General features: G+C 45.8%; 1 protein-coding gene across 2 annotated transcripts in view; it reads left to right on the top strand.

The window, feature by feature from the left end:
* KCNMB2 (potassium calcium-activated channel subfamily M regulatory beta subunit 2) overlaps positions 1–12,302 on the top strand; it is a 316,176-nt gene that overhangs the window by 91,845 nt on the left and 212,029 nt on the right. The gene's annotated exons all lie outside the window — the stretch shown is intronic.

Genomic DNA, 12,302 nt, shown 5'->3' with positions numbered 1-12,302 from the left:
CCGGTGCTGCTCAGGCTCATGCAGTAGCTGAACCTGCTGATTCCTTTTAACTAGAATGACTATTAACCATGGAGAGACCTCTCCTTTGTGAGTTTGTCTAATCCCTTTTTTAAATCCCATGTAAGCTAGTGCCCGTATCTTGAGGCTCTGGATTCTGCGAATTAATTAGGCACTCTGTAAAGTACATTTGTCTTGTCCTGAAGCTGAAGTCCATCAATTTCATCCACTGTACTGCCAATCAATCAAGTTCTGCTTTTGCGACAGAGAATCCTGCGTGGCTCCCTCTCTTTCACTTGCTTCACGCATCCTGGCTGCAATGGCAGAACTTTTGTGTAGGATAGAACTGACCTTAAACTTTTCAAAAGGGTGTGAGAACAGACAATTTTTCAAAACTGAGTTTTAGGTCAATAATTGGAATTGGACACTGACCTTTCAGAATCAAGTGTGTGACGTTTGCCTTTTTTGGGTGGCTAACTGAATACCTGAATGCAGAATGTTCACTACATTATATTGTTTCTTTACAAATATTGATTGATTCTGCATGCCGTAAGAATATGCAGGTAGGAGCCCTGCTGGATCAAAGTCCTACCTTGTCCACCATTCTGGTCTCATGATGGACAATTATGTAGCTATGGGAAACCCTTAAGCAGGGCATGAGCACAATAGATCTTTATTGTTCAATGCTGTCAAATATTGATTGCTGCATATTGGAAACTGCAAGGCCATTTACCGAAACTACACATTTCTCAAACAGTGTCAGATGTCGCTTGCCAGCTATTGTCTACTTGCCAGCTAGCTACTATCATCTACGCCCTGGCAATACCCAGGTTAGGCTACTGCAATTTGTTATATGTAGGTCTGCCTTTGGAGATTGTTCAGAAACTTCAATTAGTTCAGAGAATAGAGCTGTTAAATTACTGATAATGACTAAGCAGTCAGAACACCCCCCCACACTGGTTTCAAAATACTTTCCTATTCCAGGGACTACTCAAAGCACCATGTTTAACTATTATAGCCCTACAAGGTTTGGGACCTGGGTATTTAAAGGGCAACATATTATTATTATTATTATTATTATTATTATTATTATTATGCCCCACCCATCTGGCTGGGTTTCCCCAGACACTCTGGGCTGCTTACAACATATCTAAAAACATCACTCCTTAAAAACTTCCCTAAACAGAACTGCCTGCACAGTCATTAAGAGCTTATTTGAAGGTCCTCCCAGTGGGGTGTTCAGAGGTGTTAGCGAGTGTCAGCCATGTCATCTTCCAGAGGTGTTAGCAAGAATCTGTTGTGGCCAAGTTCTCCTTTGCAGTGGCTCCCCAAATTTTAATTTGCCCAGGTTCTTCCTGCTGTGCTTGTTTTATAGATTTTCATTGAAGGGGTCTTGATATATGTGCATTTTAATATTGCTATTTCTTTGTTAAAATCATTTTGAAGGATAAGGTGTGGTAGACATTCTTCAGATAGATAAATATTGTCTGCTACATATCAGTCTGAGTACCAGTTGATGCCAGCTGTCAGGATACTGTCAGGTGGTGATGATGATAATGATGATGATGATGATGATGATATGTTTATTTATTTAGCCCCCGCCCATCTGGCTGGGTTTTCCCAGCCACTCTGGGCAGCTTTCAACAAAAGATTAAATATACATTAAAACATCAGTCATTAAAAACTTCCCTAAATGGTGACTTCTGTTGCAAAACTTTGGCTGTCAATGAAGAAATATCACTCCGTAATTCCCAGACCATTTTGCACATCCAAAGAACGGTCACCACCATCGTCCTCAGGGAAGAATTTTAGGGAGAATTTTTGGGGAGTAGATTAATTTCTGCTCTAATCTAGGTATTCATTCTCTCTTTGCCCTAGTTTGCAATTAGAAAAAGATTCTCTAGTCCAGCACAGTTGATGCTGTCTGAAACAAGCTGTTTCATCGTCTGTTGCACAATGTAGTTCGTGGCACCAATCTAATTAAATCAAACACTTTAATTCATTTGCTGGATGAAGTAAATAATATTTGCATAATATTTACATAATATGTGCTGTGTGTTGTTGTTGTTTTCACTGTCAGTGAAGTTTTTGCCTTTCCTGGTGCCCTCACATTTTTTATATTATTCAGCTTTGCATGTCTCAAGGCTGGTAGGGGAGGAGCTCAGGGCTCCAGCCAGCTAGCCAAGCATTCCGAAATACTTCATTCCATCCCCCCTCCCAGTTTCAAGATACTCCATTCCATTCTCCCTCCCATTTTTTTCTCATCTCAAGACTCAGTCAACATTCTGCAACCTCTGAGCATGTTGCTCACCCCTTATTTGGTTGTTTCTGGGGAGTGTTCCCTGGTCAATTGTTTCTTAAGCTTTTTTGCATAGTTATGCAACTTTCCAACGCTGGAAATCACTTCCCTTTTGGGTATAGGTGGTCCCATTTTGTTTATGTAAAGACCCACACGCAGGCCCTCCAAGTGTCCCTGTTTTCCATGGACAGTCCTGGATTTACAGGAGCCGTCCCGGTTTCTGATTTGATCCCAGAATGTCCCGCTTTTCCTTAGGATGTCTCTATTTTCAACGGAGAAATGTTGGTGGGTGTGTGATCCCTGAGCCAAGGAGATAAGATACAACCTTTAGAAGACATCCGAAGGCTGCCTTCTATAGGGAAGTTTTAAAATGTTTAATGTTTTATTATGTTTTTATATACAGTCATACCTCGTGTTGCATTAGGTTCATGTTGCGTCTTTTCAGCTTGCGAAATGAACAAACCCAGAAGTGTATACTTCCGGGTTTCACCATGTGTGTGCACGCAGAAGTGTTTTGCATGCTTCACGCATGTGCAGAAGCATTTTGTGTGCTTCATTCATGAGCAGAAGCATTATGCGTGCTTCGCACATGGACAAAAGCGCTCCATCATGCTGCTCATGTGCGCAGAAGCAGCGCTCTAGTTATGGACTTTTCGGTGTGCAAACGGCACCCTGCAACAGATCGAGTCCATAACTAGAGGTACCGCTGTATGTTGGAAGCCACTCAGAGTGCCTGGGGCAACCCAGTCAGATGGATGGGGTATAAATAATAGAACTATTGTTATTGTTATTACTGTTCTGGAATAGGATATCCCTATTTTCATCCAAATAATAATAATGCTGGGGGTTATGTGTGACTTTGCTATTACATACCAGAGAAATTGTTCCGTGGATATCCAAGCAAGTAAAGAAGCAGATAGGAAGAGGCAAGGATGGTCCAGAAATCCTCCTTACCTGAATCTGGAGTTCTGAAAAGTGATGGACAGGTTAGCCTATTTATGATCTGCATCAGTTTCACACGCACTCAAGCACAGGTCCACCCCCATCCTGTTAGGTTAGTTTAGGTCGCTTGCCAGATGCGACATGCCTTTGCCTGACATGCTTTAATGTCTCATTTCCTCCTGTAGTCTCAGGTTCATCAAAAAGAGCAGTATCAAAGATTCTGCATCCGAGTTGAAAAGTCCCTGGGTGGTTTCCTGTCTGCCTTAGTGTTTCTGCCAGCTGCTGGGGTGCATTATAACCTTCCCCTTCTACTTATGCCACCTGCCATCATTATGCCAACCAGGTGTCTGAAACCTTCCAGCTTTCCCCCCTGTAAACATGATCTGTCATCTTCCGTCACTTGGCCAAGCTTTAGTTATACAGAGTCTGGTGTATTCGGCAAACTCTTCTCAAAGCATCTGCTCCTTCTTACATTTCTACCGGTCTGTGGGAATGAAGAAATGCGATAGAAACTGGGTGTTGGCATAAGAAATCTCCTTACACAGACAGTATTAGTTTAATAATCCACTCACAGTGGTCTTTTTCCATGTGGTTTTGTAGGTGCTTTGCAGAGGCAAGCGTACAGAGGCAAGGTAATCATGGTGAACGTTGGCGAGTGGGTCCAGCTTGCGTAGGTTTGTCCTCATTTACCCAAGGCTCATATGTATTGATTTCTCCTGCCTGCACTCAGTCCTTTGGCTAATCTGACAGAGCCTTAATTTGTTATATTTTAATAGATATAGGGACGCGGGTGGCGCTGTGGTCTAAACCACTGAGCCTAGGGCTTGCTGATCAGAAGGTCGGTGGTTCGAATCCCCGCAACGGAGTGAGCTCCCGTTGCTCGGTCCCTGATCCTGCCAACCTAGCAGTTCAAAAACACGTCAAAGTGCAAGTAGATAAATAGGTACCACTCCGGCGGGAAGGTAAATGGCGTTTCCATGTGCTGCTCTGGTTTGCCAGAAGTGGCTTAGTCATGCTGGCCACATGACCCAGAAGCTGTACGCCTGCTCCCTCGGCCAATAAAGCAAGATGAGTGCTGCAACCCCAGAGTCATCCGCGACTGGACCTAACGGTCAGGGGTCACTTTACCTTTAATAGATATAGGAAGAGAGTATCAATCCAGTTGAAGCTAAGACAAGGCTCCTGAAACCAAAAAATGGTCCGTCCCCCCCAAACTTTAGAGAGAGGACTATAGACACCTTGTTAATTGGGTAGAAAGCTACAGTGGTACCTCGGGTTAAGAACTTAATTCGTTCTGGAGGTCCATTCTTAACCTGAAACTGTTCTTAACCTGAAGCACCACTTTAGCTAATGGGGCCTCCTGCTGCCGCCACGCGATTTCTGTTCTCATCCTGAAGCAAAGTTCTTAACCCAAGGTACTATTTCTGGGTTAGTGGAGTCTGTAACCTGAAGCGTCTGTAACCCGAGGTACCACTGTATATCTATTGAAATATAACAAATTAAGGACCTGTCAGATTAGCCAAAGGACTGAGTCTTGCCTCAGCTTCAACTGGGTTGATGCTCTCTCTTTTTCATTTTATACCCTTCTGCCTTTAAGATAAGCAACAGGTGGAACAGGTAAGGCATTTGGAGGAAGCGAAGGAATTCAGGGAGCCTGCACCCTGACTGTAAGCGAACCAGCATAATGAACAAGAACAAGGAATGCAAAATCTCTTTATGACTCACCCTAATTATAACGAGAATTTGATAGATGCATACATAACTGGGGAGTGTAACTATCTGTTACAAATACAGCAGCTAATTACATATGGAAGTACACTGTATAATTAATGTTGCAGGTTTTGTGTGCAGTAACCTCTTTCTTTCCTACAGGGAGAAGGGGTTCCCCCTCCCTCTAGGATCTGCCTAATTTGCTATGAAGTTGCATGTCTATAGGGCAGCCATGCTTTACCGCCCCTACCCCTTCTGCCACCCAGGCAAAATGGGAAAGGTCATAAAGCTCACTGGCAGGGCATCTGCTGTGGAAGTTATGGGTTTGATCCCTGGTATCTCCAGCTAGGGCTAGGAGAGGCTCCCTGTCTCAAATTCCAGAGAGCAGCTGCCGGTCAATGTTGACAATACTGGTTTTTGAGGACCACCTCTATTTCCTCTGGGGTGATTAGGACTGTCCATGAATTCTTGTTCCTTGGCAATGAAGGTTGAGCATGGTCAGTCCTGCTAGGAATTTTCTGATATCCTGTTTGGAATGTTGACAATACTGAGATAGATGTGCCAGTGGTTTGGCTCAGCATAAGGCACCTTCCTCTGCTCCTGCTGTGGTTCTCTGACCCACAAACACCAAAACGAAAAGCCAGGCAGCCTAATTTGCTGATGTGTTTGATGCCTCGGTTTATTTGGGGGCTGGAGGGGGAGCAGTCTTGGGGCCCAACCACACTGCCCTCTGGAACAGGGGCTGGTCTGCAATTTCATCAAGTCACAGCAGAAACATCAAGGCAGTGTCTGGAGAGGCGTGTACAGTGAAGAAGCCCACCCTCTAACCCTGCTCTGTCTAATTCCTTGCTTTCTCACCACTTTTGGCACACTATAATTTGAAATAATTACAAGCTTTTAGCTTTGTAGATACTCCCATTAGAACACATTCACATCTTACCCTTTTGTCTCCCCCATCCCTCCTCCAATCTTTTACTTTGTCATTTTTTAAATAAATAAAAAAGATAGGGAAATTTCAACAGGTACTTTTTATTATTATTTAAGGAAAGGAGAAAGCCGTGTACAACCATGGCATATTAACCATGATGATGATGATTTCCCAGCATCTTGAGTTGAATGCGTTTTTGCTGGAAGTGGACTATTATTTACATTAAGGGGTATTATCCTTCAGTTATTGTGTAGAAACTGCTTTCGAGACAGGCAAAGAGTATTATTATTCGTGGCTGCGCGTGTCGCATAGCTGATCGCTTGTCCTCTAAGAAATTGAGTGAAAACTATCCAATTGTCTTCGGGTAGATTGCGGACTCCTACGCTCACTATGTTAACAATAATATTCTCTCACTGCTGCTGTTATCCAGCTCCAACTGGAGTGCAATTGCAGGATGAGCAATGTATTACCAAAGAGGTGCACATTGGCATTTCAGCTAAGGATAGAATAATAGACCCCTAGAATGGACAAGGGCCATAGCTCAATGACAGAGTGTCCTGACTTGCATCCAGAAGGTCCCACATTCAACCCCCTGCATCTCTAGGTGGGTGTGGAAGAGAATCCTGTTTGAAGTTCTGGAGAGCCACCAGTGGTCAGTGTCAACAATACTGAGCTAGATGAACCAGTAGCATGACATAACATAAGGCGGTTTGATATGTTCCTAGAATCATAGAGTTGGAAGGAGCTTGGTAGGCCATGTAGTAAACCACAATGCGGGAGATACAAAGCTAGAGCATCTTCAAGAAATGCCTGTCCCCTCTTGAGGACCTCAAGCAGGGGAGAGCCAAACACCTAGCTCCACTGTTGAAGTTCTTCTTGTACCATTAAGGAACTTCTCCCAATATTCACTAGAGACTTCACTTGATATGCAAATGGCAGTTAAGAGAGCAGGAAGAGGAGTTCAAGTTCCTACCGTCCAGGATTGCTTAGGCTTCTAACCCAACCTGGGCCAACCCAGGGACCAGCTGCCCCACCCTGGATTTAGCACTAGATTAGTTTGGGGTTAGGGCTAATGTTTAGTTAGTGGAGGAGTTTTTTGGGAGAGTGATTCTAAGTAAATATTTGGTCAGGAGAGGAGCAGAGGAAGGAGGTGTTGAGTGCATGGAGTTGAATCCTGTGGACTGCTGCTTCACAAGCTGCTCCCACCTCCCGTGGAGAAACCGCTTGTAAAGGAACACCCTGCATGACACAGGAATGTTCAACCCTGTGGTGTGCTGATTCATGAGGCAGGCAAGAAAGAGGACCAGGCATCATGCAGGAAGAAGAGGCCAGGTGAGAAGAAGGAGCAGCCAGCTGGGAAAGTCACTTAGAAAGGCAACTTCCACCACTCACCTTCTCCCAGGAAGATGCAGCTGGTCAGGTAGGTCCCTTCTATTCTCCTAGGTGGACTTCCCACCCAACAACATCTACCTCTCCATTGACAGATTGATCGATTGATTGATTGATTGATCGGTTGCATTTACACCCCACCTTTTTCTCCAAGCACTTCAAGGCGGTCTATGCGGTTTCCCCACTCTTCATTTGATCCCCACAACAACTCTGTGAGGTGGGTTAGGCTGAGAGGCAGTGACAGGCCCAAGGTCATGCAGTGGCTGCATGAGAACTCGAACCCTGGTCTCCCAGGTCCACACCTGACACTCTAACCACTAAACTCTGGCTCTCTTGCCTGACTTTCCTGCCTTGGACAGCTGTGTCACCTGAGTTGTGTCGGAAATCAAGCCTTTATCAGGAGAAACTGGCAACTCTCCCAGGCACCCGGCTTGGTCTCCTGTTGACCTCCCTGTCTGCTTTCCCAGCAGGATTCAGGCAGAGGTCGCGATAGGCGATCCTTCTCAGCGTGAGAAAAACACACCCCCTCTTTGTTCCCCCCCCCTCCCCTGGCAGGGGAAAGAGATAGACAGACACGTATTTACATGCCTTTATTTCTGTCTTTGCAGCGTTACAAAAAACATGACTGCTCTCTTCAAACTCCAGCAGTCGAGAGGCAAACACTTCCTGTACTTCCTGTACAAGAGCAAAAGGAAGAGCTCATATTACACTCTGAGCTAATTCCGGTGAATTGCCCTGTGAATTGACTGTCCCTCTGTTTCCTACGGAACAGTCCTAACATTCCATCATGTGCTGTTTTCAAGCTAGCAGCTTGCGGCTGCATTGCTTCTATATCGTAACAAGTTGACCAGTGGCAATCCAGGGCTCTCTCAGCAAGACCCAGGTGACACCCAGATCATACGTCACCCTGAATTGGCACACACACACATGCACATAGATTGCTTTCACACTGTTGATGTCAACAGTTTTGGCTCCAAGTGCAATGGGGATGGGGGCAGCATTAGCAGTCATCATCTGCTTCCCTCTGGGTGCATTCACTGTACATTTCTTTGTATTATTATTACACTTCATAGTCACATTATACCAAAAAAAGAACCCCACCAATTATTGTTTCGTGAGGGGTCAGCTACCAACATTTTGCCACCTGAGACAAGATGGTGCTTCCCCGCTACTTCCCACAGTTGACTCTTGCCTCAATGTTCATGTCAGTACCATGTCCCCTACCCCACCTAAAAGCAGCAGGTTAGCTTGGGGGCACCTAGAAGAGCCGGGTTTGTCATAGAATCATAGAATCATAGAGTTGGAAGAGACCATAAGGGCCATCGAGTCCAACCCCCTGCCAAGCAGGAAACACCATCAGAGCACTCCTGACATATGGTTGTCAAGCCTCTGCTTAAAGACCTCCAAAGAAGGAGACTCCACCACACTCCTTGGCAGCAAATTCCACTGTCGAACAGCTCTTACTGTCAGGAAGTTCTTCCTAATGTTTAGGTGGAATCTTCTTTCTTGTCCCCCAACCCCTTACTGCTCCTCTGTTGCCTGAGGTAGTTGGCGCACTCTACCTCAGGGAAAAAATCTGCCTCGTACTGGATTAGACCAGTTCAGTATTGCCTCCACAGGATCTTGTTCAGTATTGCCTCCACAGCCTCCCAAGAGGGAGTGATTCCCTGCCCCATCTGGAGATGTTGGGGCTCAAACCTGAGACCTTCTGTGTGCAAAGAAGCTGCTCTACTGCTGACCTATGGCCCTTCCCTATAGCTGTGGTAGCGCTGTACCATCTGAGAGCATATGCAGTTGAGAGCCAGACAAAACAAAACTCCCTCTATAGAACTCTCTCTCCAGAGAAACCCTCCAGGGTAACTCTCTTTCAACATTTTTAAAGCAGTATTTTAAAAAAACCCTCTAGAGGCCTTTTCAGCTTGTTTCTCTTTTCGAGTTTTATCTCTCTTGTGCATGCTAATGGTTTTTATTTAAATGTCAGCTTTGTTTTATAATTCGATTTTAATGTTTCCCTATTGCAATTTTGCAAGTCAGCTTGAGGGCCAGGCTTGGGTTGAAAGGTGGGAATGTGAAGGAGAGGAAAATAAAAATGATAGAATGATACCTTGGGTAGCGCGCGCACACACACACACACACACACAGAGTTTCCGTCTCATCTCTTCCATCCTGAATGCTTTCTCCACTTGCACCATGTCACAATACCTTCCTTCTCTTTATTTCAGCCCTCTGTAGTTGCTGAAAGCGCTGGACTACCAGCAGGGCACCTGCCATCTCTTTTCAACCTTAGAAGCAGGTACACTGTGGATTCGCAGCCGTGCCAGCTTCCCAACACATTCATATTAGTCCGCCCACGCAATATTGTGCCTGACATCTGCCACCACTGATGCTCTGGTGCCAGCAGACTGCTCAGTTCTGCATGTTTGGCCATCAGGAACCAGACGGGACCCAACCCATTCTTTTCCACGGGTCACAATGAACATCAAAGACAGAAGCTGTGCAAGGAGTGGAGAGGGGAGGGAGGAAGAGAGAGAGAGACCTGTTTGTGTTCCTGCTAGTGTCCTGAGCTAGAGGTGAAACTCCATGCCAAAAAAACCAAAGGTCCGTGCCAAAACAAAACAAAAAAGTTTGCATTGCTTTTCTTCCAAGCATGAACTTGATCATCGTTCCTTCTAGGCCCAATGTACAGGAGTGAGTGCATGCAAAGCAGGTTCTCTGCCACCTTCCCCTGTATAAAGGTAAAGGTAAAGGGACCCCTGACCATTAGGTCCAGCCGTGACTGACTCTGGGGTTGCATCGCTCATCTTGCTTTATTGGCCGAAGGAGCCGGCGTACAGCTTCCGGGTCATGTGGCCAGCATGACTAAGCTGCTTCTGGAGAACCAGAGCAGCACACGGAAACGGCGTTTACCTTCCCGCCGGAGCGGTACCTATTTATCTACTTGCACTTCATGCTTTCGAACTGCTAGGTTGGCAGGAGCAGGGACCGAGCAACGGGAGCTCACCCCGCCATGGGGATGCGAACCACCGACCTTCTGATCAGCAAGTCCTAGGCTCTGTGGTTTAACACACAGTGCCACCCATGTCCTAAATTGCATGCAGAAGGTCCCACGTTCAATCCTGAACATCTCCAGGTAGGACTGTGAGAGGCACCTGACTGAAACCCAGGGGAGGCACATACTTTCTATGTTCCAGTAACATCTAAGGCAGGGATGGGGAACTTCTGGCCTTCCAGATGTTGTACTAGAACTCCCATTCTCCCTGATCACCGGATATGCTGCCTGTGTCCCTCCAGCCCATTGACATCTGGAGAGCCACAGCTTCCCCATCCCTGATCTAAGGGCTGATAAGAGATCATCACCACCACCCCCAGTTCCTTCATTGATTGCCTCTGGTTTGTTGGCTCCACTCTCCCCAAACCTTGAAACATGACACATGGAGATGTGTGGGTGTATGGCCCTTGTGGACAAGCTGTAGCTTAGTGGCAGAGTACAGGTTTTGCATCTCCTGGTCTTGCCTTGGCATTTCTAGTTTTAAAAATCCAGGTAACACAGGTGTGGGAGACCTTTGGTGCTCTGGATTTTGCTGCACTGCAGCTCACATCATCCTTCACCATTGCCTATGCTTGCTGGGGCTGATGGGAGTTAAGCTACATCTGGAGGTCCAATGGTTCCCCATACCTGATATGGCAGGAAAGACTCTTCTGGCCTGAGACCCTGGAGATCTGCTGGAACTCAGAGCAGACAATAGAGTTGGATGGACCAATGATCTGAATCTCAGTAGGACACCTTCATCTGTTTATGTTAATATTTTAAATAAATAAAATGTAGAGAGAAAGACCATTTCAGCCATATGATGCCACAACTGTAAAGGTAAAGGGACCCCTGACCATTAGGTCCAGTCGCGGACGACTCTGGGGATGCAGCGCTCATCTTGCTTTATTGGCCAAGGGAGCCGGCGTACAACTTCCAGGTCATGTGGCCAGCATGACTAAGCTGCTTCTGGCGAACCAGAGTAGCGCACGGAAACACTGTTTACCTTTCCGCCGGAGCGGTACCTATATACCTTCTTGCACTTTGACGTGCTTTTGAACTGCTAGGTTGGCAGGAGCAGGGACTGAGCAATGGGAGCTCACCCCGTTGTGGGGATTCGAACCGCTGACCTTCTGATCGGCAAGCCCTAGGCTCTGTGGTTTAACCCACAGTGACACCTGCATCCCTTGCCACAACTGTAGAACAGAGTTATCTCAACATTATTTCCCAACTTTGACAGATGCTGTTCAACCAGTACAGTCTAATCACAAGAACATAGGAAGCTGTCTTATACTGAGGTCAAACCGTTGGTTCATCTAGTCTTTCCTTATCTACTCTGACTGGCAGAAGCTCTCCATAATTTTGGAATAATGATATTTCCTGCTGAAAGATACTTAGGATTGAACCTGTAACCTTCTACATGAAAGGCAGATGTTACCACTGAGCTACAAAGTGGTACTGTGCACACTCTGATGTACCACCTCTGTGGCAAGTAGGCTTATGTCAGAGGGTGTCTGAACATTGCTGGCTCATTCTGCAGTTTTAAAATGGCTGCTAACCAGGAAGTTCAAATCATGCTATTGTCCTAGGCTTGATGACATTAATTAAGAGCACCTCTCTTCCTTAATTTCACATTCTGCAAGGACTGGGAGAGTTTCTGATCCTGAGGGTGGTAATAGTACCAATGGACCAGCAACAACATGCTGCAGTCTGAGGTGCTCGTGTTCAGGGTTCCAACAAGTCAACCATGCCTGCTTCCAGAATGTTCCATTTCTTCTGCAACACATAAACACACAGTTTTTCCCTTTTCCTCAAGCAGCCAGGCAGCATTCCGTGCCCACTGAGCATGCTTCCCCCAAGCCTGCTAACATCCTTCTTTAGCTACAAATAGATTTGGTACCTAGATAATTTAGTCTGCTATTAAAATGTAAGATGATGAGTGCTGGTGTGGCTACATCCCTTGCCAGGGAAAAGAAGGTTAGAGGCTGGTTGATGATCCATTATTATTA

This window comes from Podarcis pityusensis (genome assembly GCF_964106645.2).
Source record: "Podarcis pityusensis genome assembly, chromosome: 5".
Classification (NCBI taxonomy): Eukaryota; Metazoa; Chordata; class Lepidosauria; order Squamata; family Lacertidae; genus Podarcis; species Podarcis pityusensis.
The sequence above is the reverse complement of the archived record's forward strand: the minus strand, read 5'-3'. Positions and strand labels throughout refer to the sequence as shown.